Genomic DNA, 12,814 nt, shown 5'->3' with positions numbered 1-12,814 from the left:
TAGAAATACACAGGTATATTTTTGTCTCAAACTGAAGTTTATGCTTTCATCAAAATTGGATTTCTAAAGCAAAGTACCTGTTGAGAATGAATTAGTATTGATAGATAAATAAAACTATAATTTATTATGTCCTCACATCTGGATATGTATTAGAATTTGTATATAACAATAATCATATGCATAATGTTCATATGTACATAAATATGAACCAGGGGAAATGGGGGAACAAATATCCCTGCAGGATTCTCATGTGAGGACAAATGTTAATAGCATCAAGGCATTCATTATTCCACCATCTTCATTATTTTCTGTGGTGAAGTTGATTAATGTCAGCTTCTGTCTACTTTGTCCATCATTCACCCCCTCCCCCTTAATTGAATTGCCAATGCATGCAGGATTTGCTGAATAACTGCATGTCTTCAGTGGCCGGGAATATGAGGTCACTGCATGGAAACTGCATTTTCTTCTTGTTTGTCAATAGGAGTTATCACAGAAATAGACAGAGAAATGAGCATTATTTCAAGCCTTCTCCAAGCTCTATCACCTAGGCCGTCAAATACTAAACATGCAGCCACCCTGGAGGGAAAGTGAAGACCCATAAGGTGAAAGCCTTCATGTAGTCCACATTTTGCAGAATTGTACATAAAGTGATAACATTTTTTAATTGTGATTTAGGGACAGGGGTGTGGTTTTGGTAAGAATGTGGCATCAGCAGGCGCATAATGTTATCCAAAGGGTACTTCTGACAAACAGGTTGTTAACCCACTCACCCAAATGATATTGCCCGGGCATAAGCCTAGGGTGGAGCTTGGGTGCAGTTTTTCTTCTTCGCCCCACCTGTAACTAAAACAAAGGCACATAGTGACACACAAGCTGGCACTAACACCCACTCACTCAGACACCCACCCACTCACACTATCTCCCTCCTTTCCATTGCACCAATAACCATAGACTCACAGAATAAACTCCATACTGCTGGGGAAAATGTCACATATAAAAAAATGAAACTGAACTAAATATAATAGTTGAAGCTTATCATTCAAATGTGCAAATGATATATTCTAATATATCGGTGTAGGGCTCTGTATGTAACCAAGATTTCAACTGATTTTATATAACTCCTTAGGGAGCAGGTAAATGGGACATATGTACGCTCAGAGAGGTTTTAAACACCACCACTTGTGTAGAACACACATGACCGCAGTACAGCACAAAGGATTATTTAAAGCTCTCTTTTCCCCTTCAGTTTCTCTCCTGTGAGCCTGCAGGGTTAGAAGTGAGGGGCCACATGACAGCTCATCTACCTGCTTCACACTTTCATTCCAGGACAGTGACTTCTGATTTGAGGGCTGTTTCAGGCAACCTGGGGCACATGGTCACCCTAAGACTAGTGATTAGCCTAGGAGTTCACATACTTTTTCCAATATGGACAAGGGCAATACAATAATGTGTGTGTTAGTAGTTAGAACACACGGTGTTTGTTCATTATTGTATCTTCATGAGGATCATATCATATTTATACGTAAATGCTGGCAATAACAAAAAGGGTTTGGGTTTACTTACTTTTTCTTGCCACTACATGTACATACACACACACATGCAAACACCTTTCCAAGATGACAAAATTGGAGATTTAGTCACCTTATATGAAGAAAGATTTTTTTAAAGTAGCCTTTAAACAGCAACATGATATTCACCAATAATTCAAAGCACTCATGGGTCTTGTATCAGTAATAGAATACAATTAATAATTCACAAATAGAAAATATTTTATTCACATAAAAAAAGTTGTGATCTCTCCGTGGAGACCTTTATCCTACATAATGCAAGTATCAACTTGCCTAAAACTAATTAAAGGCAACACTGATCAACAAAAAAACTAAGCAATTGTTAAATGGGGATCTTCACATAAGAAACATCACCATCTAAGTATGACTGTTCCTTTGTTAAGTAGTGTTTTTCTTGCTATACGCTGTGCTGTAAATAAAAGTCTGTGCAATTTAATAAATACATTTATGATTTAATAGCATCACTGTTAACCATAAGTTGTATTACACCAGAACTTGTATACATTTGGATTTGGGACAGTTAATTTTGGCTCCTCTGTATTATAATATGGAACTTTAGTTTTGGTGAATGAATGTTGCTCATAGATGTAAAAGTGACAAAAGTGAAGTAGTGGATTTGCATCCAGAGGCCACAAACTCACGCTAAATTAAAGTCAGTTTGTATTCTACCTATTTGAATTCTATAATGATCATAAGTTTACTTTTCACAAATAACATGAATGTCGACTGTCACACAGCAGCAGGTACAAAAACGGTACATACAGTTTTTTGTATATTGATCTACATATTTTATCATACTGGGCTCTACAAACTCTACTTTTTTGACTTGGCACTAGAAGATTCCCTTATTGTAATTTTATTCACCAAAAATGAACTGCCTCCACATCATTAGGGAAAACTTACTAGTCTGCCTGGCAGTATGAGATAAAAAAATAGCAAAAAAATAAAATAAAATAAAATCTTTTATACAGAGACTAATCCAGATGTCTGAAACATGGCAAGTTACTGACAACATTTTCTGGTGAAGCAGACGGTTTATTTAAAGAGCTCTGGGCATTTATGGCCTATTGCACTCTAGGTCTTGTAGCTTTGGTTGCGTTGCATTTTATTCCTACTGGATGTGCTGTGTTATCAGTAAAATTGCTTGCATTACCACTAGAAAGAATCTTTGCTCAAGAGACAAAGGGCTTTATTATTTAGAAAACATTGCAATGTGTAAATTTGAAAATCATCTTTATTTCATTCCTCGTGGATTTACTCATTCTTCCAGGTACATGAAAAAAAAAATGATTCAGTTTTTCGGTTACATTTTGTTTTTCATATCAGAAATGAGTACTGAAGAAAGAGATGCAAAAACCCCTTTAAAATAACAATGAGGTACTGAAATTGGTTGACATGCTTACTGAAATCAAGAAAATGAAGGTATCTTACATACTAAAATAAAGTAAAGGGATTCGGTATTATTGGCATGTGTGGATAGAAAAATGTTATGGCCATATATTTAATTTTATCTATCTAAGGATTTATCCAATGTATTTGCTGAGCACGCTGCCTAATAGTATGATCAGCAGTTTCAACTTGATAAGGGGCAGCAGAATATATAAAACTGTACACCACTGAAACAGGAAGGCTTATTTGAGTTCACTGAATGTGGTGACTAAACTATTTATTCCCCAGTAAGTATAGCAATATACAAACAGTAAGCTCGCACTGGGCATTTTACAACATAATTATGTATTATTAAATTATGCATAATCTGATGCTTTGGCACCGATCTGGTGCGTAGAAGGCATCTGACCAAACACTGAATCCGAACCCACTTTGTCTGAAAGGAGGAAGGTAGTACATAAAACAGCGTCTATGATCATGGCCAAAAAGTTGAAGGTTTTAACCTGTCTGTCTTGGCCTTAGGTCTGGATTCTTTACTGGAGAAGAAGTAAGGCACATACTGTCTGTCTACGAGGAAGCCAGTACTATGTTCAAAGAGAACCTCTAACTCTTTTCTTCTCACCAGATGTTTCCCGGAAAAGGGAATCCTGCACAAATTGTTCTTGGAAGCTGTAACTGCAGACAGCCCTTCAGCCACAGTGCCATCCTAGCTCCCACCGACAAGGCCGTAGCTCTTGCAAACATCGATTCAATAGCTGTATAACAAAATGAACCACAACACTTATATTGGCCATATTCCTAGCCACCCTTTCTAGTTACAGAAGCTGCCACAATGGAGGGTTTAAAGGTAGCCGCTGAGGCCTCAAAGGGCTTCTTAATCAGCTAGATGAGATGCATCCTCCAAAGGAATCACTGTCTTTCTAGTGACCTTGGCCACTGCTGATTCAAACCAAGGGATGTCCACAAATATGCAGCCTTTGTCAACCACAAACAGCAATGAGGGCCGAAGACTTCCGACAGCCCAGCAAGAGAGCAGACAAGCCTCAGTGAATGCAGCGAGCCTGCCCAAGGGAAGGCTCCCCTGAAGCTTTCCAGCCACATGACCCAGGGTGGAATATCGGGAATGGAGTTTCAGGATTCCCCTGGAGTCCAAAAAAAAAGGAAGATAAGAGCTCCTTAAGTAAGGGCAGAAACAACACAGAGAGCAGCCAGGATAATACCGAATCAAGTTGGATAACAGAGCCCAGAATTCTGAGACAGAAACTCTTTGATAGGCAACTGGAAGACCGCTAGAATGTCCTTAAATAGCCCCAGAGACCAAAATCCCCGCCTTCAGATAATTACTGGGGCTGGCAGAAATAAAGTTGGACGGGTAGGCCATCTTAATTGTGGTTCACGCATGCGCAGTCCACCGCTTGTTTTCCTGACCGGACATTTTGGATGCAGCATGTGCATGCGCAGTAGATCGGGATGGCAATCTTGGTTGTGGATCGGCATGAAGCGGAGCCTTTTATCCGACGGCGGTGGAGTCTCGGAGGAGCTGCTATGCCCGTAGCAGCGGCAGGTAAGTGGGTGACAGCTGCCTCGACACGATGTTTCCTAAGGTAGATCCAAGTTATGGGGAGAATACGGTTGGTGAGGGTGCCATGTAATTTAATCGTTTTGATTCCATTGCATAATTGAGGGGTGTAGTGGGTAGGCCATTCCCTTTTTCCTTGGATGCAATGTCGCGTCATTGCACTAAAAGATCACTTTCAGTTAATAAGCTACCTGATTCTTATAAAAAAAAACTAGAACCCCTTCTCACCGAGAATGGGCAGGAGGTGAGGGTCATGGAGGAAGTAATTGTGAGTCCACAAAACGCATGCACTCACATACCATGACATGGGCAGGTTGGTTCAAATGTACAACTGTAGAGGAGATTAGGGGATTATTGTCCTAAAGCAGATAACATTTTGGAGGTGTCTTGATATGGACCTCTCTTTCTTCCCTCTTTCCCCTTTTTTTCTCATTTCCTTCCCTGCAACACCTTTTCCTTCTCTTCATTCCCTTTATCAATTTAGTTTCTACCTCTATATCCCCCTCTCACCTTCCCTTTGTAATCTTCGCCTCAGGCCATAACCCACAGATTGTAGTTAGGACATTGTGATTGGTCCAAGGAACGAGTCAAAATGACAACACTCTGTCGCTCTGTTGTGGATTTTGTTTTGTATTTCTTGCAAAATCCTTAATAAATGTAATTTAAAAAAAAACATAACTTAGTGCTTACAAAATGTAATGATAGCTAATTATTGAAGGCATTGGATACAGAGATTTCAAACGCAACAAGCAATGAAGAATGTCCTCTTTAAAAGGTACTATTCTAGTTGTGCTTAACCATACTATTCACGGATAAGGTTACTCAGATGTCAGGTATTCGATACATATAAAGAGGTTGAGAAAGAAATACTCATTTCATGATCGCAATAAAGATGATCTATATGTTTTGAGTTCAAACTCTGTCAGGTTATTAACCATAAGTTCATTGCACTACAGATCTTGTCTGGACAATATAAAAGGTATTTCAATTCTCTTTTATTGTTTAGAACTGTATTGTCCAATGAGCAACCTTTGGTTTCACTGACGCATTGAGACTTGAGTCACAATTCTTAGATTTTCAGATTATTTTCACTCACAGTTAGGAGGTTCAATACACTTCAATACAAAAATGATGTTCCCCTCACAATGGTAAAAGATTAAGCTGCACATGGTTCAATATCAAATTCTTTTGAATTGTTGTGTAGTATAGGAGAGCTAAACAATGTTTAACTTGTCGCTTAGGCTAGTCAAACATTTACAAATTTGTGCATAAAATGATCATAAAAAGGATCTAGTCAGTATAAAATTTCACGCGCATATTCACTGCCCATATACACACATATGCACATATACTGCCCTTCCACACACCTCCCATACACACATACCCTGCCCATACATACACATATGCACTACCCATTTACACACAACTACATTGACCCTACATACACATATACACTGCCTATATACCCATCTGCCCTTATATATCCATCCTGTTGTGGGAGCGTGAGGTCTGTCGCTCCACACCTCTGCTTTGGTGCTTCCTAAGCACTATGCGCTGGCAATAGACACAGAGCACTGGCATATGATATCCTGGCATCAATTGCTGGTGATTGCATAATGATTATACAGCCTGGAAGCCGAGGTCTGGAGTGACAGACCTTGCACTCCCTTAATGTTGGACCAATTAGAGGGAAATTGTGATCTCCCCAGCAGGCCCTGCTCAGCAGGCAGTAGGTGCCCACTACCAAGACCAGCGCTCATGGTGCCTGGGTGGAGTATACCAGCCCCAGGGGAGGCGGCCTACCGAGAAATCTCCCTGTGTCCTGGTGGGCCAGTCTGGGTTGTAAATGTAAAAGCGATATTTCTGTTGAAGAGGAAAGTCTTGTGTTTACACTCACACATGCACGTGACATATTTTACTATATGCAATGGACATTTTAAAAACATTGGCTTTCATGAAACCATAGAATTTAGTATCAGAATTAGTGGTGCCTATGTGTGACTTGAAAGTTCAAATTCAATGTAAATGGTACCTGTTGGATAAGGAGATAGATAGATGAAAAACAATGGCAAAATGGCTATTAAAACAGTTTTATATACCTCCAGTTTATGTCTCAGCGGGTTATAAACCAGGAGTTCATTGCACTGTGGACTCTGACGCACTGTATCAAATTTCCAAGCCTCACTTTTTTCAGTATTGTGCAACAACTGGTCTTTGCTAATGTGAACTTTTGTGACCAGTTAACTTTCTCTATTTCTCTATTTAACTTTTATCTATGCCATGAATAAATTCTTTACTGTTCTCAGAATTTGTAGATATTTTTCACTCCCATTAATTCAATATTTTTTTTGATCTAACAGGGGTCTGCATGGCACTTTGACATGGGCTGCAAAAAATCAACAATATAATATATATATATATATTGTGATCCTGCACCCACACAGGGCACCAAACAGCACGGTCCTCTAGGGTATTAACGCCACATCTCAATTAGGTAATCACCCACGATTTATTTGTAGTCCACGTAGGAAGATATTTACAGGATTACATAGAACACAAATTCTCTACAAACAAAAGCCTAGCTCGTCTGAGCGCTTACTAACATATAACTCCCCTCACTACACAGGGTCTAAAACTAAACAAAACGTAATCCCACCAACCTTTTTGATGGTCTCTCTTGTGCAAAGCAAGCCCTGCTGCTTCCAAACAAAACTCTCTCTCTTCTGTCCAACAGGTCAGGTTATATTGCAGCCAGTGCAGCTAATTACCTGCAGCTGACCAGTGCATTGGAGTCAGCTAAAACTCCTGGCCTGGATCCTGGGTCAGTCCAGGTGCATGTAAACTGCGGGGCGGAGCACCAGCCTGCCCTATATGTCATAGAAAACCCTGCAAAATCGAGGGGGAATGTATACCCCTTCCACAACAACACCCCGCACCTTGTTACAATATATATATATATATAATTGCTAACAGCAATCACACTCCTATCATGCCCAGGCAGCCAGTACATGCTGTAACCTGGGCATGATGTGATTACAGCCTCCCTATGCCATGCTATCCCCTACACACACATACTTACACATCCATGCTATCACACACACTCATTCACAAACATTTATTCACAAACATTCAGCATAATGGAGGTCTGACTAAGATCCTCCTCTCTGGCAGCCTCTTTTGCTGCCAGCACTTCCTCTGGGGGCTTCTATGACAGAGCGGCAGTGTTATATGGCCTTTCTGGTGCTCCACCATAGAAGCCCCGGCGGAAGTACGGGCCAGCTGCAGCGGACGTTGTCTAAGCGCATCGCGCAAACATTCACAGGCATGACGTTAAGGAATAGGAGGGGAAGTTGTCTGGGCTCATTGCGCAGACGTCCACCAGCTGCCCCCACTTGGCACTAGGGAGTCTGGAGCACGGGAGTCCAGGGTTGCATTGGTAAATTGGGGGGCATATAGGGGTGTATAAGGCATATCAAGGAGGCAGAGTGGCATATAGGAGGGTATAAGGCATATCTGGGGGGCAGAGTAGCAAGCTGTGGGGCAAATGTGCATAACTGGGGGGCAGGTTGGTAAACAGAAAGAAATAAAAACAAAAAATGCATTTTTCTCAATCATAGTTTTTATTAAATATGAAAAAAATGTTTTCATGTGAATTAATATTTACTAATAAAAAAATTTCCTATAGGGTAGGCTTATATTCAGGCTTTTTCTTTTTTTCAAAATTAATATTCATCTTATAATCGAGCAAATACGGTACTTTGGAGAGAGTTCAGAGAAGGGCTACGAAACTGGTTCATGGATTCCAGGATAAACCAGGAAAGGTTAAAGGATTGTAACATGTATTACTTGTAAGAAAGATGAGCCAGGGGGGATATTATAGAAACATTTAAATATTTAAAAGAAAAACAAAACTACCACAGCAAGAGGACAAAAGAAGGCAAAAGGTTTCAAAGTAAAAAATATCAGGAAATATTACTTTGCTGAGAGGGTAGTGGATGCATGGAATAGCTTTCCAGCAGAAGTTGTACCGGTTAATACAGTGAAGAGGTTTACACATGCATGGGGTAGGCCTGAGGCTAGTATTCAGAAATTTGGCAAACTAGATGGGCCAAATGGTTCATATCTGCTGACACATTCTATATGACATATGCCTCATAAAAATTATCAACAATGGGATAGTCCATCTTTTTTTTTACCATTCCAAATGAAATTTACAAAACTGCATTGGGTCATATCCAACCAGCTTATTGGGCTCTCCGGGGGAATCATGCAGAAGAGGTATAAGACTTTATAACATCGATCCTCCCCCACCAAGATATTTCATTATACCTCCACTCCTTTAAAGGTTTGCTTTCAGTAGCTTTATAAAATGCTCTTCCTACTTAACATTGACCGTTATTAGTATTCTTAGATATTTCAATTCATTTTGTGGTCCATTTAAACTGTTATTTACTTTTTCATTCATCAATAACCTCATCATTTATATTTCTGGGTTCAACAGTTGTTTTACTAATCTTCAACTTAATATTAGATTATAGGCTATGTCTCTCAATTTCTGACATGAAATGGGCCAGGGAGGACTTGTAATAGAGATACAGACAGATTTTTTAAATTGTCTTCCTGGCATAGAAAAGCTCGTATCTTCATAATTTTTCTGATGTTAAAAGAGACAGTGGTTCAACTGAAAGAAAATACAAGAGGGGGAATAGGGGACAACCCTGTCATGTACTGTTGGATAACCAAAACCAATTTCAGTAGATATGTGGGCCAAAAGTTCTGGCTGAAAGAATAGTATATAGAGCCATAATTGCTTTGTGTGTCCAAACCTCAATACCAAATGCGAGCAAGACATTTAACATATGTATCTCTTTTATGTTGCTTTTTCAGCATCCAATGAGTAATCAGCTGTATTTTTCAGCCAAATCTAAGAGTCTTGTAGTATTGTTACAAGTAGACCTTCCTGGCATAAAACCAATTTGACCTTCATGGATCAGCGATTTATTTTAGCCTTTTTAAATTTATTAGTTAACATTTTATCAGCTTTGTCACCTTTATAATACCACCTTTGTTATAGATTCTGGACAACATAGTTTGTGTTCTCAATCAATCCCTGATTAATCTGATTCTGGATGACTGGATGAGACCTATTTAAACAATAGAAAAAAGGTGACGAGATTATTATACAAAATAATCACAATGAAGATGTGCTTCAAATAATAATATACTGCAAATAATAAAAACTATGCTTCAAATAGTAAAGATATAAAATACACACCTTACTTTCATACATAAAAAATAAAACATGAAGACTTTAATACTGAAAATCTTAAAAAGCAACAGAGTCCTCTAAATTGATAGCGCTCCAAGTGGTTTATCATAAGAAAGAAAACTGGAGGATTGGATACTCACAAACCAAACTCTGTGTAAGCCTTGGCGCAACAGATCATCAGCAACAAAGTTTCATTATCCAATAACAGCCCCCTTCTGTTCGAAATCAAGCTCAGTATGAACCTCGGAGCACTAGCAGAATAAGCAGCAATATATCCTCATCTGCTAGCGACTCCTTACGTCCGCTCAAATATTGTTGATAACTATAACAAATGGCATAATGAAAAAATACTAAAAAGAATACTTTGAAAGTATGAAAAGAATGAAAGGATTTATCATCAATATTTATCATCAATATTACACAAGGTTGAAAAACATTTTTATTAAATTCTTTGTTTCATTTTTTTACTAATTTGGTATTGGGTAACCAATTTTGTTTCCTATCCTTTCGTTTTGGATGAAAGTTGGGGCTTGTTTTAAATTTGGAAATTAAATCCGGGGGCTTTTTTAAATTCAGAAACAAAATTCAGAGGCCAAAAACTCTTTCCCCCAGCCCTGTAGGTGCCCCTGCGCTCTCCTCCTTACTTTGTCTAACTGTTTTCAAAATATCGACTGACCATACAGAAATTGAGTGGGGAGGAGAGGGGGAATCAGTATGTGAGATAGTGTCCTGCTGCATAGAAAAAAAAAATAAAGGAGAAGGGAAGGAGTGTGTAGTGCACAGATGCAGTGCCTGCAATAGAAGATGCTGTAGATTATAATATAATCCTAGGCTGTCTGGAAAGGTATATCAATGCACAGCTTTCCTTACAGACACTAAAATGGTTTATTGTCATTTTCATATTAGATATGCTCCTCCTGAAATGGTTACTTTTATTTATTGTAATAAAGTTTGATTTAAAGTAAGAAAGAATTACTTTAATGAGTCTCGTCTTTGCACCTGGTTTACTATAGCAACGGCAATTGTTTACTATAGCCTTTTAAATTTTGGTGTAGGTAACTTTTTGCACCATGTATTTCATTGTTTCCTGTGGAATTTACTAATACTAAGCAACACCTGTTAGATTTATTGGGCTCTGAATGCTTAACACACATACCCACTTTGAACTTTAACCACATTTTCTGGGAATGCTGCCAAAATAATTTAAGTAACTAAAGTGTACAAAAAAGTAATGAACATAAAGTCCAGTAGAATTCCCAACATGCTACTGTCTTGTGATTGTCTCTCAGGCCACCAGCCCCCTTGGGGACAAGCCAACAAATTACTAAGATTAAATACCTTTCCACTTTAGATAGACAGACATCATGTAGGACAGTAGCATTGTTTGGTCCCCTATTGTGTCTTTCTTCAATGCTCAAGTATTTTAATAGTCAATTATATAATTGCCAATGTCTGTCTTTCCTTTTAAGTGTTAATACATTGGGCAGCTTTGTCACTATACTATTAAACAGCACAGCTATTATAGCTCACATTTTCTCACTGAGTCTTTAATTTATGGAATGAATTCCAAGATGTGCAACACCTAATAAAGTGTTTGGCTTCGCTGCATGGGCATGAGTAAAGTTAACCTTTGCAGCTTCACTTGGAGTGAATGTTTATTGCAAAGCTGATTTTCATTTTTTAAACAATTTAGACGTTGCATTCATGCAGCTAATAAAATATAAATAAATATTTTCATGTAATTTTCGGAATCAGGAAAAAAGTCTCAATCACACAGGAATAATTTTCTCAGTGAGCACACATGTTCTTTCATTTCAGGCATAGCCGATTACGCTAATTTGTTGAGATTTTTTATTACTTAATGCTTATAAAATGTACCTGGGGAAATAAAATGAATTCAATACACACAATAATTAAGCAAGACCATGGAACATCACAGAAAGCCTAACTTATGAGAATGAACGTGTGTAAGCACTGACAAGCAGACCCTCTACACCTTTTGTTTGTTTAAAAAGGTAATTTTATCTATAAATTAATTGTTCAGTGCTGTGGATTCCATTAGTGCTAATTAAATAAAATTGATTATCTACATTTCAGTCAGATTGTCACCACTTTATACTAAGTGATACATATTAATGACTGCACATACATCAAAATGCATACATTACATTTTTACATATACATTTTCTCTGTGTATCTGTCCTGGATGTGGCCCTTAGGGCTGCATTGGGGGTTAAAATTAGCCCTGGCACTTAAAGGTGAGAGGCATTTAAATTTACTTCTGCTGAATACATGTGGCTGCAATATAGCAGCAACAAAGGGAGATAGGAGGCCCTTAGTTGGCAGTATTAGCTTTTGTGCATCAGTGGCCCCTAGTGTTAGAAACATTTATTGCATCCACTATTGACTTCTATTAATCCCATTGACCTGAAAATTGTTTTGCAAGTGTTAGCATGCAAGGGCATTAACCAGTGGCATCTGGAGAGAGGGGGGGAGAGAGAGTGTGTGTGTGTGTGTGTGTGTGTGTTAGTTAGTTAGTTAAATGGGGGTATAGGGTTTGTGTGTGTGTGTTAAATGGGGGCATAGGGCATTTCTGGAGTCCCTATATGCCACTCTGCCCCATAATATGCCTTTTAACCCCCTAAATGGCAGAGTGGCATATAGTGGTATAAGGCATTTCTGGAGGCAGAGTGCTCTATACAATGCCTTTTAACTCCCTTAATGCCACTCTGCCTCCTGAAATGCCTTATACCTCCCTATATGCCACTCTGCCCCATAATATGCATTTTAACCCCCTAAATGCCAGAATGGGATATAGGGGTATAAGGCATTTCTGGAGGCAGAGTGGCACATAGGGGGTCAAAAGGCATACCATGGGGCACAGTGGCATATAGAGGGTTAAAAGGCATATCATGGGCCACAGTGCCATATTGGAGTGGCAAGCCTGGGGGCAGATGTGCGTAACTGGGGGACAGGTTGGAAAATACAAGAAATAAAAACCAAAAAAAT

The sequence above is a fragment of the Spea bombifrons genome, chromosome 12 (genome assembly GCF_027358695.1).
Source record: "Spea bombifrons isolate aSpeBom1 chromosome 12, aSpeBom1.2.pri, whole genome shotgun sequence".
NCBI lineage: Eukaryota > Metazoa > Chordata > Amphibia > Anura > Pelobatidae > Spea > Spea bombifrons.
The sequence above is the reverse complement of the archived record's forward strand: the minus strand, read 5'-3'. Positions refer to the sequence as shown.